Genomic DNA, 21862 nt, shown 5'->3' with positions numbered 1-21862 from the left:
GAAACACACCCTTGCACAGAAACAAGGTACTTTTAATCTGCAGTCTCCCACACAATAAAGCGATCTTGCATTTTACCACTTAGTGAGGCTGTCAGTGAGGATTAGCTGTTGGCGTTGGAGTGCTCCCTGCAGTTGAAGTCAGAGGAGCTGAATGCGTGCCTGGCCTCAAGCTTTATTTATACACCCCTAGTTTGACAGGGCGCCCCACAGTAATAAGATGACGGATCAAGAAGGCCATGTCGATTGGAAGTCGAGCAGTGTTCTCGGCTGGGAACAAGTCAGCTGTTTGAATGACTTCCTTACTGAGGTTGTCCCAGTCCACGGACGTGGGAACTTTCCAACTCTGGAGATCACCTTGAAAGACATTGCCCAGATGGCGCACTGCAGATTGGGGGAGAAGAGTCCCAAGTTTTCTGATGTCTGGCTCAATGGCTATGCAGCAAGCCATGTCCTGGTCAAGGATAATGGCTTGGGTTACAAGGGCTTGGATTTCATTTTCAAGGTGGACCTGCCTACAGAGGCAGAGTTCCAGTTGGTCCGAGATGTTGTGTTGGGTTCACTCTTAAACTTTCTGCCAGAGGGTGTGAACAAAGAGAAGATCAGCCCCATTACGTTAAAGAAAGCATACGTCCAGAAGCTGGTGAAAGTGTGCACAGATACTGATCGCTGGAGTTTAATATACCTGTCCAATAAAGATGGGCGCAACATTGAGCTGAAGTTCGTGGACTTTTTTTGGAGGCAGTTTGAATTTAGTGTGGACTCCTTTCGGAATATTTTGGACTTGCTGTTTTTTCATTACAGCTGCTCAGTAAATCCTATGTCTGAACACTTCCATCCTACTGTGATTGGCAAGAGAGTTTATGGTGACTTTGGTGCTGCCCTGGACCACCTCCAGAACAAGCTGATTTCCACCAAAAACCCAGAAGCAATTCATGGTGGAGGACATACAGTAACCCTCTGGTGCGAGACTTTAAGTTGGCGGATAAGGATGAACTCAAAATGCTAGAGCGCTACATGTGCTCTCGCTTCTTTATAGTCTTCTCCGACATCTTGAAGACTTAACTGCGGAACCACTTCATAGGGGAGGAAAAGAGCAAGTATGACTACCTCATGATTCTTCGTCGGTTTGTGAACGAAAGTACAGTGTGCCTCATGCAGCACGAGCGGAGGCAGACCCTGAACCTAATCTCCCTGCTAGCTCTGCGGATCCTAGCGGAGCAGAACATCAACCATAGTGCTGCAAACCTTACATGCTACTATCAGCCAGCCCCTGATGTCAGAGTTGCAAATTTCAGCAACTACTGCATTGCAAATGCCTCCTCCTGCAGTCAGAGCTATCCCACCTGGGTCCCCTGTAGCTAGCAATGATTTTACCACTTACCGTACTATCTGAACCAAGCTCACCACTTTCTTTAGGTCCAGTATGCACCAACTGGCCATACATATTGCAGCAATGTATGGGATAACACCCAATAACTTAACATCACATCCAATCCTACAACACTTACAATCCTATTGAACCAGGGAACCAATAACAGTTCTTTCTAAAAACACCTGTGCAAAAATACATGCCATACAATCCCGCGTGTGCAGCAATATTTTCTTTTCTATCCTCATGCTGCAACACAACTTTCTGTAAAATCCCACCTGTTCAACAATACTTATTTTCTTATTTTATTTTTTATTTTCTGTGATTTGTTTACATATTAAACCTTTTACAATAAATCTAATGACGTATTAATCTGAATTTCCCAATTAATACAATTATTAACAAAAAGAAAATACAAAAGCGCACTTCTGAAAACAACCCAACCCCACATCCTGGATACTAAGACATTGATACACAATGAACAAGTTCCCTACACATATATATTGTTTGTTAAACTTAAAAGCTCACGAAAAAGTGCCTGGATGTCCTGTAGTAATATTAAAAAAACTCTTTAAAAAATGATGACATTAATGCGGTGGCTTATCATAAAGAGGCACCAGTCATTATTCGAGCCCATAAACTGTCGCACAGCCCACACCTTAGTGAATGAACACATCTACCTATATATTGAATTCTCAACTCATCCAAGGCACGACAGTACAGAGTTAAGTGCTTAAGAGTTTCCTTTGTCAACACATAATACAATCTATATGTTCTTTTAAGAAAAACATGCATTTCTTTGAGGGTGATTTATTCAAATAAGGGAGAGGTTTAATCAAATTTACAGATACAAAGTTATATTCTTCATAAAGTTTATACTTTTGCAGAGAATCCCAAGTGACAGATCTTACACAGTTCCCCATCAACCTTTTAACATTATAATGGCTAGTGTCAGGATTAATTGCTGCTTCTTTTACATGTTCCTCACAGGTCAACATGAAAAACATGACCGACAAGTCATGAATATGTCAGAACATTTGTCCAAAGGCATTATATAAAGATGTTCCCTCCTCCCTCCTGATTTTCAAATACCATTTGAGCTTCTTAGATTTATTCACATGGCACCAGGAAAATAAGCACAGCTCCCATCAAATCACAATAAGAGGCACAGAGTTTGTCCCAGTACTCTCCTCCATAATCGACCTTCAAACACATCCAAACAACCCTTAATCGAAGAAGGCAGTCATTCTTATACATATGTTAATTTGGGAATGTAAGAGGATTCAATTCAACACTACAGCTAAGTCAACGCCTAGTCTATAATACTGAATGAAAACCCTTATTGATATATCATTATGTCCAGTTCATGCGTTCTGGATGACTACCCCTATATAACACCCCTCTCTTGGAATCCCCCTGGCCCCACTGAGCCAAGAAGTAGTTCTGTTTTGCAAGTTAAAAGGTTTATTTGATAATTTAAACAATAGATATATATATGTCACACCTTATAATAAATTAATAATTGAATATCACACTTAATCTGATATGATAAAGATTAACAACGGAGAATCTGGCACTAACACGCTTCTCTATAATCAATAAGGAGTTGACATGAAATGGATAAGGTAGCACACAAGTGAATAGGAACAAAAGAAGAAGGTGGTACAAAATGCTTTATAGAGTTCAAATGGATGCAAGGTTGAATGAATGAAATGCAGTATAGAAATACTCAATATGATTTCAACAAAACAATGTAATCACTTTTCTCTGGCAATCCCCTCCCCCCCTTGATGCAAGGCAAGGAAATGGAAGGAAAACACACAGTTCTCAGAAATGCAATCAAATGTGATTCAGTTCACCCCAGCAAGCTTAGACTACAGAAGTTTGAAAACACAGGCCCAAATTGCTTTGACATGTGCTGGCAATGAATTAAAAAATATGCTAAAATGCTTTTAATTCCCTTTCAGAGGTTCAGGGTGAGTGGTATCTAGTTAATATTAGTCCCGGCTCACACTAGCAATGATGCAGGGATAGTTAGCAGGTTAAACGAATTTCTGGCAAATGGAAGGCAAGCAGCAGCCGATTTTTTTACACGTGAAGAAATTTGCAAATCGCAGCAAAATTCGCGGATGCGCCGAGCGCTATTACAGAGGAACCACAAGGACTATCTCTATCGTTTTGGGGTCCTAGGAAAGCCTAGGATCTCAGCTTCCAAATGAAAGTTACTGCAAGTCTCTAAGACAAACGGTCGCGGAGATATGAGCGATTTTGTGAAGGTCGTTTTTCAGATTTGAAATTTTAAAAGCTCAAAATGACAAGTGACAGATTTTGCAGCTAGAATGACAGGTGACAGATTTGGAGCTATCAGGCAGTTCTACCTAGGTTAAATAGATTGAATTAGATGAATTTAAACTTAGAGCTTTGGTTTGGTACAGTTTGGCGGTACTCACAAGAGATTTTAAACAGGAAGGCGGCTTTGTCACGATCTGGTCAACAGGTCTGGACTTCGGACGGTCTCTGGGCACAGCGTCTGGTCTCTGGAACTGCTCACAGCATCGGGGTCAGCACTCTGGATACAATGGCCTGGTCTCTGCTAGGCACCGGTTCTCTGGGTCGGGTCCTGCCTTCTCTTTGGATATTTCTGTCACCGGGTTCTTGCAAAAGTTCTTGGCAAAATTCAGACAGCGTCAGCCGGCTGTCTGAAGAGTTCAGTTGCAAAAAGATTTTTAGGCCTGCTGACAAATACTCTTGCTGGCAGTGACCTTTTTGGTTAAGGTTCTGAAGTCCCTGTTTATCTTGGAGTCTAAGTGTTGGCTCTTTGAAGTTTGATGGAGGTAAGTATGGATTTTTCCGGCAGAGCTTCCAGCGGCAGATAGAATTGAAGGTCCCTATCTGTCCTGTCTGTCTGCTTTTATGTGTTTTGAGAGTGGGTGTGTATGCAGCATCACTAGCCCCTACCCCTCTCCACTTGTCATTGGTCAAATTTCCATTCCTCACTTGATTGGGGAAGGAACTGTGAGTCAGAGTGATGTCATTTTATGGCTTGCAGATAGGCCACTCCCCTGTCAGATTGCCCATATTCTATATTTGATAACAAAAGACATATTTCACAGTTACACAGTTGCTTGAAATTACATATACATGGTGTGGCTGAATTTAGCCATGTCTCTGTCCAAATCTGCTGTTTCTAAGAGCTTGCATTCAGAAATGGCACATAATTGACTTTTTAACTGATTTTTCAATTTCTGACATTGACCCAATTTTACATACATGTGCGCAGGGAGTATGGACATTAACTGATGAAGTTTCAGATTTTTAACATGCATACATTTAGAGTAATATCCACTTTTCCGCTGACACCCCCCTGAACATACCACCGGTTCTAAAAACCTCTTAAACTGTGGGCAGAAAAATCACAAGAATTATGGTATCATTTATAACATTTTCACATGTCCGCTCTATGAATGATCCATCTTTTTAAAGTTATGTTCTGGCTCCAAAGGGGTGTGGTTTCCTCTCAGCACAAGGTAGAAATACTGGTTTATCCAGTTCTGCCAAGCCAGCTTCTGTCTCCAGTTTCTCCCCCTCCCAGTTTCTGCCAAGAGTAAGCCACTTTTACGACCCCTGCAATATAAGATTTGCTTGGGTCCTGAAAGGCTCATTGTTCAAGAGGAAGCCATTTATGATCCTCTCAATAAACCCTCTGCCTGGGTGAAGGGAGTTGCATTGTTCACTCTCCTGCAGAGCACAGGTAATTCAATTATCAGATAGATGGTATATTCTTAGTGTGGCCAGCAAAAAGGCAGATAGTCCTGGGAACACAGCTGTGACTCAAGTTTCACTCCTGATGGGGTTAGTTGTCAAGCAAAATCAAGTTCCTTAAGCCAGACTTTCAGCTAACTGTCATGTTTTTTGTTGCTTTTTAAATTAACTTGCAATTTTACACATGCAGCTAGAATGCTGATTCTAAGTGCAAAACTATGACATTTCAACAGTTACAAAGGCATGTGACACCAAACATAGGTCACTCATTTAATCTAAACATTTTCGATTTTAGTGTCTTTAAATCCAGTGCAACTTAAACTGCTGACTCCATAGCTCAGCCAGTTTTGTTATAAGCATTGTTCTGGGCTCTTCATTTCCCAGATTTTGTAGGCACACAAAACTCCATTCTGCCAAATGTCTGCTGGTGTTCAGTGAATATTTTTGAAATATTGTAATGTTTGAAAATAGGCATTTTGAGCCTGCCTTCAGAGAAACACAGGGTGGTTTTAAAACGCCGGCTTTTGGATAGTGGTGAGTACTGTTACTGCACCCATTTTTGGGATTTAACAAATGAATTCCCCACAATTCTAAGTTGCATTTGGCAATCAGCATTGCCATTCCCAATGGTTTCAGACTACTGTGCGGGTAGTCCAATGGTGGTTTTAAAGCGCTTTGAAGCTAACTGGCGCTACTGTTTTTCCTTTGGCAACCCATTTCCCTCATGGCAATCCGGCCTTTCATTCTCGCACTGGTGGGTGGCAAGTGAGGCAACCATTTCGGTGGGCGCACAAACTGCGCAGCTTTCCTGGATTTCGGCGCACATGTGGGTTTTCCGCCATCTTGAATTTTCTAAGCCCACAGCACCAAATGTTGTGGCATGATAGCTTAAACGTGGGTCAGGACACCCAACAAGCCCCCCCACGCGACTGCACTTTGAATTTGAGTCGATGGGGAGTCGCGTGCCCAAGGGTTTTGACCCACGCACCGGTCTGTCCGCATAATCTTCTTCCTCTTCTGTAGATGGCACAGTTCAGCATCTTCTTCTCCATCCGGTACTGATCGATCGGTTCTCCTCGCCAGTCCTGATGGGAGTATCGGGCGGTCCACTGGGCCCATTGGATCTTCGTTCCCGGTCTCCAGATCATCCTCCTTGGCCAGTCTCAAGGTTTTCTTTCTCCTAGGATGGCAAAGGAAGAGCGGCAATACCTACTCATAGACGTTTTTCCACCACTGTTGAGATGGTGGGACAGCATATGCATTTCATCATGACGAAACATTACATTCTTATTTTGATAAAAAAACAGTATAACTAAGAGACCGTTTCATGCAAATCACAATATTTTAGAGAATAGATGTGGTATGTTTTATGGTTGGAACTGAATTAGTCTGAGACAGTACCCGCTAGGATTCCAGAGGATTCCTCCAGTTGTTGCAGAGCGTGCCTGGGATGGCAACATTTCAACTGGTTTATGTGGACCCACTTGTCTTCCCCCGCTGCCAAAGGACCTTTGGGGATGTGGATTTTGTAGGCCACAGGGGAGATCTTGTCGATGATCTCAAAGGGTCCCTTCCATGTAGGCAAGAATTTGCACTGCTTTGCCTGGTTTCTTTGGAAGTTGTATAAATAGACCCGGTCCCCCACCTGATATTCCTTCCTGGAAGTTTTCAGGTCATAGTGGGTCTTCATGCTATCAGCCGATCTTTCTAGATTCCGCTGAGCGTAAGCAAAAGCATGTTGGAGGTGTTTCCTTAAATTCTCCACATACTCATGAGTTGTGGAGGCATTTATCAGTGTCTGCTCTTGGGTCCTGTAGAGCAAATGCTGAGGAAGCACCATCTTGCGCCCAGTCATCAACTCAAATGGTGACATTTTGGTTGCAGATGAAGGGGTAGATCTGATGGCCATTAGGACCAGAGGTAATCGGATATCCCAACTTGGCCCAGAATCTGCCACAAACTTCTTTAATATGCTCACAATTGTCCGGTTATATCTCTCTACTGCCCCAGAAGAAGCTGGCCTGTAAGCAATATGTAACTTCCTTTTGACCCCCAGTATCTCCCACATCTTTGTCATTACTTCACTGGTGAAGTGGCTACCTCTGTCTGACTCAATCCTTTGAGGTAGGCCGAAACGGGAAAAGATGTGGTTAATCATCAAGGCAGCTGCTGTTTCTGCCTTGCAGTTTGGGGCTGGGAGACATTCCACCCACTTGGTAAACAAGCATGTCACAGTCAACATGTACTTATTCCCCCTAGCCGAGCGAATCACAGGGCCTACAAAGTCGATTTGTAAATCTGACCATGGCAGTGTCATCCCCCGCTTTTGGAGAGGCGCGCGGTGCGTGAGGGATGATGGCTGAAATTGTCCACACACAAGACACCCCTTCAAGTATTGGTCGAGGTCCTGCCCCATGTGTGGCCAGTATGCAACCTCTCTTAAGATTTCCAATGTTGTGTGAAACCCCCTATGACCGGCGGTGGCCGCATCATGGGCGTGACTTAACATCAGGCTTCGGAATGAGGTAGGAACCACCCACTGATCGTGGCCAGCTTTGGATTTCCTTACCAACAACCCGTCTTGGATTCGGAACATTTTTGGACATTTCATCAACACTCTTAGGTCCTCTTTCCCATTGTAATCGGTATCCGTCAGGGGAAAGTTCTCAGGGTCCTCAAGATGCTGGTAAAATTTACCAATTATTGGATCCCCCTTCTGAGCAGTAATCAAATCAGCATCAGGGGTCTCCTTACTCCATTGTGCAATTGAAAGGTCGTTGTGAGCATTTGTCTGGGACCTAGTGATAGCAGTGACCTGGATTTCCCCCAACAGGGACTCAATCTCAATTAGATCCCCTTGGATGGCCCCGGTTTTGGCCAGCTGATCAGCTAAGTCATTTCCAGTTTTGTCTGGTCCCTCTACTTTGGAATGACCCTTGATCTTTTTCCAATAGATGGTCATCCCATTCGATGTGACCAGATCATCAATGTTTTGGATCAACTTCCCATGTTTCAAGGGTTTGTTGTTAGCACATAACATGCCTCTGGTTTTCCAATTAACCAGGTGCTCCACGAACCCGTTCTGTACATAATCCGAATCTGTGATTATGACCAGTTCGTGGAGTTGATGCTGGACAGCAGTGAGGATGGCCTGATGCACAGCCATCAATTCTGCCACCTGACTACTTCGGGGACCAATTTTGTATCCAGCGGAGGGTTCTGGGGACTCATTCACCCATGCATTCCCTACGCCGGCCACCAGTTCTTTCTCCCCGTTGTTGTCAACATGGTAAGAGCATCCATCCACATAGACAGTGGGCATTCCCTCACACTTGTCCTCTTCAAAGACTTTGTGTGGGGAATTAAGGTATGCCTCCATGTTGTCCTTGATTTTTAGACTTTCGTCCTCGAGACAGTTTTCTCTGGCACAATCATGCAAGTCAGCCAGACCTTGCGCGAGGGGACTCTTCTTGTTTTGGCCATATCGGACCTCCACAGGAAAGCCTTGCATTGACAGAATCCAGGAAGTAATTCGGGAATTACTCACATTTCCGGCACGGATTCTGTCACTTTGGAGATATTGCAGAGGCTGGTGTGGAGTCTCCACTATGATGTGTTCCCCCTGGATAAACGGGCGGTAATTCTTCAATGCCCACACCGTTGCCAGGAGTGCCTTCTCACAATCGTTGAATTTTTCCTCCACAGAGGATAAAGTTTTGCTCGCATAGGAGATTACTTTATTGACCTTGTCATGCTTTTGGTATAATACGGCCGTCAAGCACGTATTAGAGAACCCCGTCTCCAGGAAGAACTCCTTGTTTCTGACAGGGTAAGCTAGGCAAGGCGCTTGTGAGAGGCTTCTCTTGAGTTGTCTTACTGCCTCGGATTGTTCTGGACCCCATTCCCACTTGACCCCCCCCTTTAGGAGATGAATCAGGGGTCTGGTGATCTCTGCGTAGCCCTCAATTAACTTTCTGCTGTAATTAGTCAGTCCAAGGAGGCTCCTTAGTTCCCGCAGAGTTGTGGGGTCTTTCAGTTTCTGAAGTGATTCCACTTTCTTTTCCTGGGGACAGAGGCCCTGAGGAGTAATCTCATGCCCCAAGAAATTAACACGGGTTCTACACCACTGTGCTTTCTGAAAGGAAAGTTTTGCTCCGGCGGCCCTCAACTGTGTCAGAACATAACGGATCTCCGCTATGTGTTCCTCCACAGATGAACTTTTGATGAGGACATCATCTACATAAGCCAGGTTACCCCTCGCACCCAGGTCGGGCATGGCCTTATGTAGGAAAATTTTGAATTCATTGCCGGAGTTGAGGTATCCGAAGGGAGTCCGGGTCCATGTGTACTGCTGGCCCCCAAAGGTAAAAGCCAGTTAGTATTGGTCCTCCCTGCTGACAGGCACGGTCCAGTATCCATTGGTCAGGTCTATTGCAGTGAATACCTGTGACCCCTGAATCTGGGCCAGCCCTTGGTCAATGTAGGGCAGAGGCAATCGGGAAGTATGGACCCGTTTGTTGAGCTCCCTAAGGTCGGCGCAGAGTCTCCACTGGCCGTTTGGCTTCAATATTCCCAGCACCGGATTATTGAAGGTGCTGTGGACGGGACGGATTATTCCCCGGGACTCAAGGTTCTTAATTATTTCAGTAAGGGACTCCATTGATGCGAGAGGCAAGCGATATTGCTTCACAAACACAGGAGTCATGCCAGGGTCCGTGGGGATTGTTGTTGTGTGGATGTCGGTACGACCACAGTCATATGAGTCTACCGCAAAGAGATCTTGGAAATCCAAGAAAACTTGTTTCAACTTTTGCTTTTGTTCCAGAGTCACACAGGCATCAGCTAGGTTGACTCTCTCTTCCACCATCTGCCTGAAGCCTGGAAAGACTTCTGGTTTGGCTATCTCCGCGGCCTCCTCCAGCTGGGTGGAGAAGTCCCTGGTCAGAGTGCTGATTTGGACCGGAGGCTTCAGGTGGGAAAGGCAACCCTCATGGACCTGGAAAATCACCTCATCCCTCCTGAAGTCACAAGTCACATCTTCCTTACTATAAGGGCAAGAAGTGTACACCAGGAAGTTCCCCCCATGCCGGGTAAAAATCCTGTCTGGTGTTGTATTGTCATCACTGTCACTGTCAAAACAGTCCTTGGGGATTGGTCCTAACAGTTCATTTACTAAGTCGATGGAAAAATGTCGGTCATCAACCGCCATTCCAATAATGGTGCCTGCGGCTAGAGTAATACTCTTTAAGTCGCTGTTATCCACCTCTATTAGAATGGTGTCATGTTCTATGTTGACTAATGGAGTTGGGTTTACCCCCAACCCTTGCTGTTGGAGAGAAGCATTTAGATGTATATAAGCATCAGGGTTTTGCAAATATTGTCCTCTTTTAACTTTCACTTCCAGGGAGAATTGTCGGGTCCTTTCGGGGATGGTGACTTCCTCTTTAATCTGAATTTCAACTGCATAAGGTAGCAATTGAGCTGACCTAAATGCTTTTTCTGGATCATCAAAGCCCATGGGATTATCCGCTAATCGGGACCAATCTTTGAAGTTTATTAGGTCCAAACTAATGGCAAAGCGATTGAGAATGTCACTGCCTAAGTAAAAGGCGGCAGGGACGTCTCGCACGACCCAACAATTGTGGACTATGCTCTTGTTGCCAATGGAGATTTTGAGCATACACCTGCTTGGCAGGAGATGTTTGGAATTAGGCGCTTCCAGGTCCATTTCCCATTTGTCTATCAGTTTGAATGTGGGAATGGCTGGATCTTTTGGGAGTTGGCGAAACATGGCTTCGCTGATGAAGCTCTTACCGTTGTTCACACACACTCGAGCGAGAACAGAGTCCTTCCCATCATTTAACTGAACAGGGATGAACAACTGCTCTCCAATTTGCTGAATATCAGCCAGGCTTTGAGCTGATTTCACATCTTTCTGGACTATAGGAGTGGGAGTTCCTGATTGTGGATTAGTATAGAATTTCAGAGTGTTTCCTTCCAGCGTGGAATACCACTTTAGACTGGAAGGAAGGTTGATTTTCAGAAATAGAGAGGACCCCCCATCACCAGTCTGTTGTCCTACTGCGATTACTGTCACGTCTGGAATTTGGTTGTTCTGGAAGTGGAATTCTACTTGGTCTGATTTTTGTTCAACCATGTGGCATGTGCCGTTTAAACTAACATGGTTGACACTCTGTTTTAATTTTATGGGTCGGCTAGTCTGGGTCCAGAGGACCATGTTTACGCAATCAATTAGGGGTGACAACCTTCTCAGGAGGTCATTCCCTAGTAAACAAGGGGTGCCCTCTGGGGTCACAACTATGACCGGGTGTTTCAGCTTGTGTCGCCCAATTTTAATGTCCAAATCTGCCGTCCCCTCGACAGGAATTTCCTTCCCGTCAAAGTTCTGGAGTTGTCCAGGAAGAGAGGTGAGAGGAATTTGGTAATTCTCTCCCCTTCCTGCATTCAGTTCATCAAAGGCCCTTCTGGACAGAAGGGTAGCTTGAGATCCAGTGTCCACCAGTGCCGAGATTGTACCCTGCCCCTGTACTTGTACCGGGGCATAATATCTTCCCTCCTTCTCCTCAAGGGGGCACAGGTAATGTACATTTTTGGACAACTGGTGGGCTAATTTTCTGGTTTTGGACATCGCGAGAGAAGAATTTTGGGCAGAATTCTGTGGAGAGCCTTGGGAATCTGAAAGAAAAAGTTGGCAACTGGAGATCAGAGCCATTGTGGGTTCCCCTGGCTCCGGTTCTGGGCCGCCCCCCCCTTTTTGGAGGCAGTCACCAGGATGGGTTTGAACCAGGGGATTTTCTTGCTGTTGGTTCTGGGATGAGATGGTGGGCGGCGGTAGCTCAGTCTCCACATCTCCCCAGTCTGGATTTGCATCCCTAGAGACCCATTTTTCTTTGGGAGGAGTTCCCCCCTCTCTGAAGGAGAAGATCCTTTTCCCAGGATCCTCTGAGGATCCCTCTCCCTCAAATTGGAAGATCTGTACTTCCTCCTCAAACTGAGTCTGTTTGGGTCTTTTGTTTCTCCTACCCCCCTCTGCTCCTTAGGGGGCCGACTTTCAAGGGCAGGAGATTTTGTTTCCGGTTCCTGGGTTTCCAGGGGCTGTTTACAAGTGAGGAAGGAAGCTTCCTCCAAGGCTTTACACCCCCCTTACCTTTGTGCCTCCTCCTTGGGAACCGGTGTGTTATCGGGGTGCTGCCCCCGTCATTGTTCTGGAGCACCAGGTCCAGAGTTGGGTACGCTCTGCGCCGGCATGCCGATCTGAGGGTTCTGCTGAGCCCTCAGTATGTGACCCATATCCCGCGCCATGTTTTGAACCTGGCGCTCTAACTGGGAAACCCGCTCAGGCTGATACGGGGCCCTGTTTTCTCCCCTGGGCTGATCCCGGGAAGGGTAGCTGTCCCTCCTCTGGTAGTACCCCTGGTTGGGAAGATTTGGGTACCCCTCCACCCTTGGCCTCCCCTCTCCCGGATTCAGTGGTCTGGGCTCAGGGAATTGGGGAAAGAAGGATGGATGGTTTTGGGGCTGAAAGTCGGGTGGATATCTGGGGAAAAAGTTCTGCCCAGGGTTTGGTAAATTTCTGCCCTCCTGTGGGAAGTTTGGAGGGAAGTTCCCTGGGTTAGGTGCTTGGCTGGATCCCCCCCCTTGGGATGGAGGAGTCCACACATAACCCAGGATGGGTCGATTTCCCTTGTAACGGGGACTTACATAATCAGGAGAGCGAGGGACCCCATTTGTGGGGCTGCCTCCTTGGCTCCCTGTCTGTGACTGGCCCGAAGACCTTCTGGGCCTAGCATTATTAGGTGCAGGTAGGTTTTTAGGCCCCCCCATCTCCAAATCCAAAACGGGGGTGACCTTTACCTCTGCCACCTTGGCAGCAGCAGGGGTGCTGTTGGCTTTGGGGTTTTTCTGGGCATTACTTTTGCTATCTACCGGTTTCTGCACCTCATAGATCCGGGTAGCCTGTTCAATGACCCAGTCTAAGGATCTTTTATCGTGAAAATCCCTCACGAGCTGGGTCATGATGTATTTGGGCAAGGCATGAAAAAATGTATTAACGAATTCTCGACTGTCTGTGCGCACCCTTCTGGTGGTCTGCGCAAAAGCACGCTTTAACTCCTGCACAAATTCTTGTGGGGCCTGATCCTCCCCACATTGCAAATTGTAGGCTGCCTTGCGAGCCTCTTGAGGATTTCTGTGAACAGAAAAATGTTTCAAGATGGCCGCCTTATAGGTGGACCATCTTAAATGATTTTGGTCCTCCAGCCCTGCAAAGAAACTGGAGTATTCCGGGGAGAAGGTCCACTTTACATACTGAATACAGCTTTGGCTGTCCTTCAAATGGAAAGTCTCCATCATTTGTTCAAACAACTCTAAGTGCTCCCAAACAGAATACTTAGCGTTCTTATGGTAAGGCGTGATGACGCTCCTGATCGCCTTAATCTGCTTTAAGGGGTCCTTTAGCAAGGCCCATTTTGCCTTATTGGCCTTTTTAGTTCGGGTAACCCTTGTCCATTCGTCCTCGGACTCAGAGGCACTGCTCCCAGAGGTTCCCGTCTGTTCGTCCAGGTTTTCCCGGATTCTGCGACCCTGGGAATGGCTGGCAGAATGTGGGGACCTGGTCTCCTGTGTCCTGCGCAGTTCAGAGGAGTCTTCAGATTCCTCCTTGCTGCCAGGATTTGATGGGTACCCCCTCCACTGACCTAATTGGGCAGAGGTTTTCAGGATGCCCTTAATGGGCCTACTCTCCTGGGGTTCCCCACTGAACTGTACTGTACTTGGGTGCCCATACCCGGATGCCCACCCCTCCATTCCTGGGTGGTACTGGCCTATGAGCCCCATGCTTCTGGCTGGATAGTAATCTGCCATCCCTGTGGTCCTGTGCTCACGTGCGCCAGGGGACATGGGGGTGGCAGAGTCCAGGGACTGAGAGGTATGAGGGCCTCTGGTACTAGGGCTCCTGAGGTTATGCTCCGGAGTTTCCATTTCCCAGCGAACCTCATCTCTATCCGCCCCTGCTCCCTGTTGCAATGCAAGAGCCTGCATTTGTGCTTTCAGCTCCTCTGTTAAGGCCTTACTCGACTCTATCAGTTTCTCCTGCATCGCTACCTGTTGCTGGAGCCTCTCATTGTGCTGGCAGAGAGCCTCATTTTCCCTCTGTACTTCCTGGTTGGTCCTGGAGAATTGGGCCAGTCTTTGCTGCAGGAGGGTTACCTCCTGAGCTGTGTCCCTATTGGCCTGCTCCTTTCTTGCTAGAGCATCCTCCACCCTCCTGGTGTGCTCTAGCAAGTTCTGGTGTTCTTTTTGGCGGTCACCCAGTCCCTGGTGGGCCAGGTGATTTTCTTCCATTTTTCTTTTTAAATGGCAGACTTCCTGGCCTAAGGTATCCCTTTCCTGACTAAGAGCCTGCATTTGTGCCGCCAGGTCGTCCCTCTGCCTTTGGAAGGTACCAGCTTTCTGGCGCTCCTGGTCAAACTCTGTCTGGGTATCCAGGTCTTTCAAAATCAGTTTATTGCTCTCTGCCTTCTCTCTATCTAGGTGGCTTTGCAGGGTGACTACCTGCTCAGAACATGCCCTATTGAAGTCTAGCTGTTGCTCCAGCTTTTTCTGGCTTTGCAGTAGGGAGTCCAAACCTTCTTGGTGTTCCTTCTGCAAGGCCAGAAATCTGGTATCCTGTTCTGACTTTTCCTTTTGCAGCACATCCATATCCTCCTTCATTTTAGTGATGTACAGTCTGCTGTCATTTTCTGACTCCTGGCTCCTCTGCAGCCTCTGCTCAGAAGAGACCAGGTCAGATTGGACCTTCTCTAACACCATCTGTTGCCTATTTGCCAGATTTTGGCTTTCAGCACATCTATCCTGCATGTCTCCCATATATAGGTACAGGTATGCTGCTATCCTGGCAATCTTATTGTGTTCCTCTTTGGCTTTAGGAGCCATATATAGTTCACTCAGGGCCACATGTAATGGACCCTGATCTCTCCATAAGTCTGACCCTGTTTCAGTGACCTGTCGCGTGATGGCCTGCAACCAGGCATCCTGGCCCTGCTCAACCCACTCACCTCTCACAAATAGTTTATGTAAGAAGTGCTCTCTGGCTATTTTCATATCTACCAAGGTCATCATTCTAGAGATTGGTCTCTGTCCTGACTTACAGAAGTTAGTATTTTATTTTTGCAGAACAGAACTTTTCTTGGAGTGTCCCTTTTGAGGAATGCTTCACAGCGTAATGCAGCGTGGTGATCCGACCGGATGTATGTATCCCGTCAGTTAGCACACTGTATTAAGCTGCACAAGTGGTAAATCTAACCCAACGTCTCGGCTCGAGCCCCCAATTTGTAAGAGGATTCAATTCAACACTACAGCTAAGTCAACGCCTAGTCTATAATACTGAATGAAAACCCTTATTGATATATCATTATGTCCAGTTCATGCGTTCTGGATGACTACCCCTATATAACACCCCTCTCTTGGAATCCCCCTGACCCCACTGAGCCAAGAAGTAGTTCTGTTTTGCAAGTTAAAAGGTTTATTTGATAATTTAAACAATAGATATATATATATGTCACACCTTATAATAAATTAATAATTGAATATCACACTTAATCTGATATGATAAAGATTAACAACGGAGAATCTGGCACTAACACGCTTCTCTATAATCAATAAGGAGTTGACATGAAATGGATAAGGTAGCACACAAGTGAATAGGAACAAAAGAAGAAGGTGGTACAAAATGCTTTATAGAGTTCAAATGGATGCAAGGTTGAATGAATGAAATGCAGTATAGAAATACTCAATATGATTTCAACAAAACAATGTAATCACTTTTCTCTGGCAATCCCCTCCCCCCCTTGATGCAAGGCAAGGAAATGGAAGGAAAACACACAGTTCTCAGAAATGCAATCAAATGTGATTCAGTTCACCCCAGCAAGCTTAGACTACAGAGGTTTGAAAACACAGGCCCAAATTGCTTTGACATGTGCTGGCAATGAATTAAAAAATATGCTAAAATTCTTTTAATTCCCTTTCAGAGGTTCAGGGTGAGTGGTATCTAGTTAATATTAGTCCCGGCTCACACTAGCAATGATGCAGGGATAGTTAGCAGGTTAAACGAATTTCTGGCAAATGGAAGGCAAGCAGCAGCCGATTTTTTTACACGTGAAGAAATTTGCAAATCGCGGCAAAATTCGCGGATGCGCCGAGCGCTATTACAGAGGAACCACAAGGACTATCTCTATCGTTTTGGGGTCCTAGGAAAGCCTAGGATCTCAGCTTCCAAATGAAAGTTACTGCAAGTCTCTAAGACAAACGGTCGCGGAGATATGAGCGATTTTGTGAAGGTCGTTTTTCAGATTTTAAATTTTAAAAGCTCAAAATGACAAGTGACAGATTTTGCAGCTAGAATGACAGGTGACAGATTTGGAGCTATCAGGCAGTTCTACTTAGGTTAAATAGATTGAATTAGATGAATTTAAACTAAGAGCTTTGGTTTGGTACAGTTTGGCGGTACTCACAAGAGATTTTAAACAGGAAGGCGGCTTTGTCACGATCTGGTCAACAGGTCTGGACTTCGGACGGTCTCTGGGCACAGCGTCTGGTCTCTGGAACTGCTCACAGCATCGGGGTCAGAACTCTGGATACAATGGCCTGGTCTCTGCTATGCACCGGTTCTCTGGGTCGGTCCTGCCTTCTCTTTGGATATTTCTGTCACCGGGTTCTTGCAAAAGTTCTTGGCAAAATTCAGACAGCGTCAGCTGGCTGTCTGAAGAGTTCAGTTGCAAAAAGATTTTTAGGCCTGCTGACAAATACTCTTGCTGGCAGTGACCTTTTTGGTTAAGGTTCTGAAGTCTCTGTTTATCTTGGAGTCTAAGTGTTGGCTCTTTGAAGTTTGATGGAGGTAAGTATGGATTTTTCCGGCAGAGCTTCCAGCGGCAGATAGAATTGAAGGTCCCTATCTGTCCTGTCTGTCTGCTTTTATGTGTTTTGAGAGTGGGTGTGTATGCAGCATCACTAGCCCCTACCCCTCTCCACTTGTCATTGGTCAAATTTCCATTCCTCACTTGATTGGGGAAGGAACTGTGAGTCAGAGTGATGTCATTTTATGGCTTGCAGATAGGCCACTCCCCTGTCAGATTGCCCATATTCTATATTTGATAACAAAAGACATATTTCACAGTTACACAGTTGCTTGAAATTACATATACATGGTGTGGCTGAATTTAGCCATGTCTCTGTCCAAATCTGCTGTTTCTAAGAGCTTGCATTCAGAAATGGCACATAATTGACTTTTTAACTGATTTTTCAATTTCTGACATTGACCCAATTTTACATACATGTGCGCAGGGAGTATGGACATTAACTGATGAAGTTTCAGATTTTTAACATGCATACATTTAGAGTAATATCCACTTTTCCGCTGACACCCCCCTGAACATACCACCGGTTCTAAAAACCTCTTAAACTGTGGGCAGAAAAATCACAAGAATTATGGTATCATTTATAAAATTTTCACATGTCCGCTCTATGAATGATCCATCTTTTTAAAGTTATGTTCTGGCTCCAAAGGGGTGTGGTTTCCTCTCAGCACAAGGTAGAAATACTGGTTTATCCAGTTCTGCCAAGCCAGCTTCTGTCTCCAGTTTCTCCCCCTCCCAGTTTCTGCCAAGAGTAAGCCACTTTTACGACCCCTGCAATATAAGATTTGCTTGGGTCCTGAAAGGCTCATTGTTCAAGAGGAAGCCATTTATGATCCTCTCAATAAACCCTCTGCCTGGGTGAAGGGAGTTGCATTGTTCACTCTCCTGCAGAGCACAGGTAATTCAATTATCAGATAGATGGTATATTCTTAGTGTGGCCAGCAAAAAGGCAGATAGTCCTGGGAACACAGCTGTGACTCAAGTTTCACTCCTGATGGGGTAGTTGTCAAGCAAAATCAAGTTCCTTAAGCCAGACTTTCAGCTAACTGTCATGTTTTTTGTTGCTTTTTAAATTAACTTGCAATTTTACACATGCAGCTAGAATGCTGATTCTAAGTGCAAAACTATGACATTTCAACAGTTACAAAGGCATGTGACACCAAACATAGGTCACTCATTTAATCTAAACATTTTCGATTTTAGTGTCTTTAAATCCAGTGCAACTTAAACTGCTGACTCCATAGCTCAGCCAGTTTTGTTATAAGCATTGTTCTGGGCTCTTCATTTCCCAGATTTTGTAGGCACACAAAACTCCATTCTGCCAAATGTCTGCTGGTGTTCAGTGAATATTTTTGAAATATTGTAATGTTTGAAAATAGGCATTTTGAGCCTGCCTTCAGAGAAACACAGGGTGGTTTTAAAACGCCGGCTTTTGGATAGTGGTGAGTACTGGTACTGCACCCATTTTTGGGATTTAACAAATGAATTCCCCACAATTCTAAGTTGCATTTGGCAATCAGCATTGCCATTCCCAATGGTTTCAGACTACTGTGCGGGTAGTCCAATGGTGGTTTTAAAGCGCTTTGAAGCTAACTGGCGCTACTGTTTTTCCTTTGGCAACCCATTTCCCTCTTGGCAATCCGGCCTTTCATTCTCGCACTGGTGGGTGGCAAGTGAGGCAACCATTTCGGTGGGCGCACAAACTGCGCAGCTTTCCTGGATTTCGGCGCACATGTGGGTTTTCCGCCATCTTGAATTTTCTAAGCCCACAGCACCAAATGTTGTGGCATGATAGCTTAAACGTGGGTCAGGACACCCAACAGGAATCACTTTCTGTTGATAAAAAATGAAAAGAGTTAAAAGAGAAAATTGACAGAGTTTGGCATGAATCAATTTCATTTGGACCATGATTTCTTCCAATGTAGCTGACACACTGGTTTTCAGATGGTTAGATCTGATTTTACTGCAAAATTATATCTCAATTAAAGTAACCTCACAAATTCCAGGATAACGAACCCATCAATGTACCAAACATGATTCCTAAATTTCCTTTGCTTACTGAATACAGGCATTCTAGATTTCTCTGGATTAATAGCTAGCATTTTTTCCTTGCCGTATTTCCCAAAAGTATCCAAGGACCTCTACAAATCTATTGGGGTAAATCAAAACGGACAGTATCATCAGCAGATAGCAGCCAGACAATTTCTATGGAGCCCAACTTCTGAGGAAATGAATTTGTCAGTTTTAGGGCCTCCAGAAATATACAAATTAAATAGTGTGGGGGCCAGCACACATCCCTGTCTGACCCCAACACCGATCTCAAACTCCTTAGTTACAATTCCTTCAAAATGTAATCTAGCATATGCCTTATTGTTATGGTAAAGAAGTTTAAGAAGACTTAATAGGCACCCATGAATCCCCCAAACAGTGAGTTTATTCCAAGTTTGTTTCTGGTCCACTCTATCAAAGGCAGCATTCATGTCCAAACTAGCTACATATAGTGCTTTATTTTTGGACAATTAGACCTTTTTAATTAGCAGAGTGAACAGCAAGTCATTTAGGGGCGTCCACAGACCTTTACTGATGCCTATTTGTCTCATATTCAGGATCTGCTATTTGTTAATGTATTGTCCAATGGTCCTTCTCGTGCAAGGGTAACAAAACCTCCTCCTTCTTTGGAGGCACTCTATTCTTAAAGGGAGCAATACACCTATCTTCCAGGATTCCATTAGACTGTGACCATCTTTTATGATCCTGGGAGCCATTCAAAATTTGACAAATTCTTTTATTTTCTTGTTGAGAGCAAAACGAAAACATTTCTTGATTCTGCTTGATTTTCTTAGTAATTTTGTATGATTTAAGCCACTTATTGAACATTAATCTACTCCTATGTAGGAGACAAACACACTCATCAACACTATAGGAACAAGACTTTAATATCTCCCTATTTCTCTGTCTAAACTCCCGCTTCTTATCCCTCAAAACCATATCAAACTTTCTTCTATTAGAGGGTAGCAGTGGCTCTACAGACTACCAACTAAATGGAGTCAGTGCAGTACTGCATTGTTTCAACAAAACTGTAAACAAAACTTCTATGTTATTCACCTCCTTTCGCCCCTTCAACTAGTTGTCCCACTGGGCCTCATTACACGGACGGCGGTGGACCAAGGTGCTATTAGCACCTTGGTCCATGCCAGTAAAATACTGGCACCGCCTTGGTGGAAAGGAGAATTACCGCCCTATTCCAAGGTTGGTGGGGCGGTAATTCCCCCTTCCCCATTGCCCTTCCCCATTCCCATTTTCGCCCCATAGGGCATAATGGGAATGGGGAAGATGCTAATTACGGCACCGCAAATTGCGGTACCGTAATTAGCTCCCTGGTCCCTTTGCGGGTTGGTTTTTAATGCCTGCAAAAAGCAGGCATTAAAGTCTCAAACCCGCAAAGGGACCTCGTAGTAAGGCGGTAGGGGTTAACGGTCACCGGTACCATTAACGGTGACGGTTAACCCTTACCGCCGTCCGTGTAATGAGGCCCAATGTCTTTTAATCAAATTATTAAAACACACCGGATCTTTGGAACATGAGAGACCCTATTACCCTGGCCATTTAAATTAAGACCAGTACATGCTGTGATATTCGACTGCTCAAAATTAGGGATGACACTAAAGTCGACTAACAGTTTGGCATCATCACTCTCTAGAACACTACATATAAAGATGGAACTGACCAAATGAGTTAAAGAATCAGTCATGAAGATTAAATCAATAGTGCACCTAGAAAAAGTAGATCCACTCTCCCAGTCTACCTCCACATTACCATTTAAATGAATGAGATTCCACCTTCTCATAAATGCTGTCCACTTGTACACCCTCATTTCTCTCCTAGAGACCCCTGTACCCACTGCTAATGTATCATCTCCATTTTAAACAGTTACAATTACCAAAACACATAACTAAAGGGGTTCTACTATTTTCATGCCAATGCATAAGTATCTTATATAATTCCTCCCATATTAAAATCTCTGAAGTCAAAATCGGATTTAAATACAAAATAATCATATGACATTCAATTAAAATTCATTCAGACATGAACTTTAAAACCCCAATCAACAGGCCATCCGATAATGAATTCCACTTTTGGAACCGCAGACTTGAGGGTTTTTTATTGCAATAAATAAGCCTTCAAATGGACGCCCCTTTGCGCTTCTTTCTTAACTTTTCTTACTGAGACCGAGAAGCCATCAAATATTGGTGTATCAATCAGCCATGTCTCTTGAAGAGGCACAATGTCATACATTTTAAATGTCTGCCATTCATCCATCCGCAAAAAACGGTTGAAACCTAGAGAGTTCCAACTCACAAGCAGAGTTTTTGGAGACTGGAATGAATACCAGACCCTTATCCTGAGCCACTAACTGAACCTGCCAACAATTCCCAATTTGCATATCCATCTGGGGACCAGTATTGATTACAAACATTCCTGTGTCCTTAATCATCCTCTTTTTCAACAACACTCCACTACCCGGGGTGTTGGCTCAGCCCTCCAGTATTCCCACTCAATCTCATAATAAATTGGGCTTAGATGTTCAACCTTCAGTTCTGTATTTGAGTCTGAATATGAGGGATCCAGGCCACACTTCCCTGTGCCTTTGCAGCATGGGGATACATGAGTCTATTCCCTCATAATGGGGGAGCTGCATATTAGTTCTCCTGCCCACTGTTGCCAAATTAGGCATATTCAATGACACTTGATCATCATATGTAAAAGCAATCTCAAATAAATACCACATTTTTAAAAA

General features: G+C 44.8%; 1 pseudogene; it reads left to right on the top strand.

Annotated features, from left to right (window-relative positions):
- The first annotated feature begins 217 nt into the window (after positions 1–217).
- On the top strand, positions 218–1362 carry LOC138503911 (terminal nucleotidyltransferase 5C-like; annotated as a pseudogene).
- Positions 1363–21862: the final 20500 nt, after the last annotated feature.

The sequence above is a fragment of the Ambystoma mexicanum genome, chromosome 11 (genome assembly GCF_040938575.1).
Source record: "Ambystoma mexicanum isolate Mex_15411 chromosome 11, UKY_AmexF1_1, whole genome shotgun sequence".
In the NCBI taxonomy this organism is placed as follows: domain Eukaryota; kingdom Metazoa; phylum Chordata; class Amphibia; order Caudata; family Ambystomatidae; genus Ambystoma; species Ambystoma mexicanum.
The sequence above is the reverse complement of the archived record's forward strand: the minus strand, read 5'-3'. Positions and strand labels throughout refer to the sequence as shown.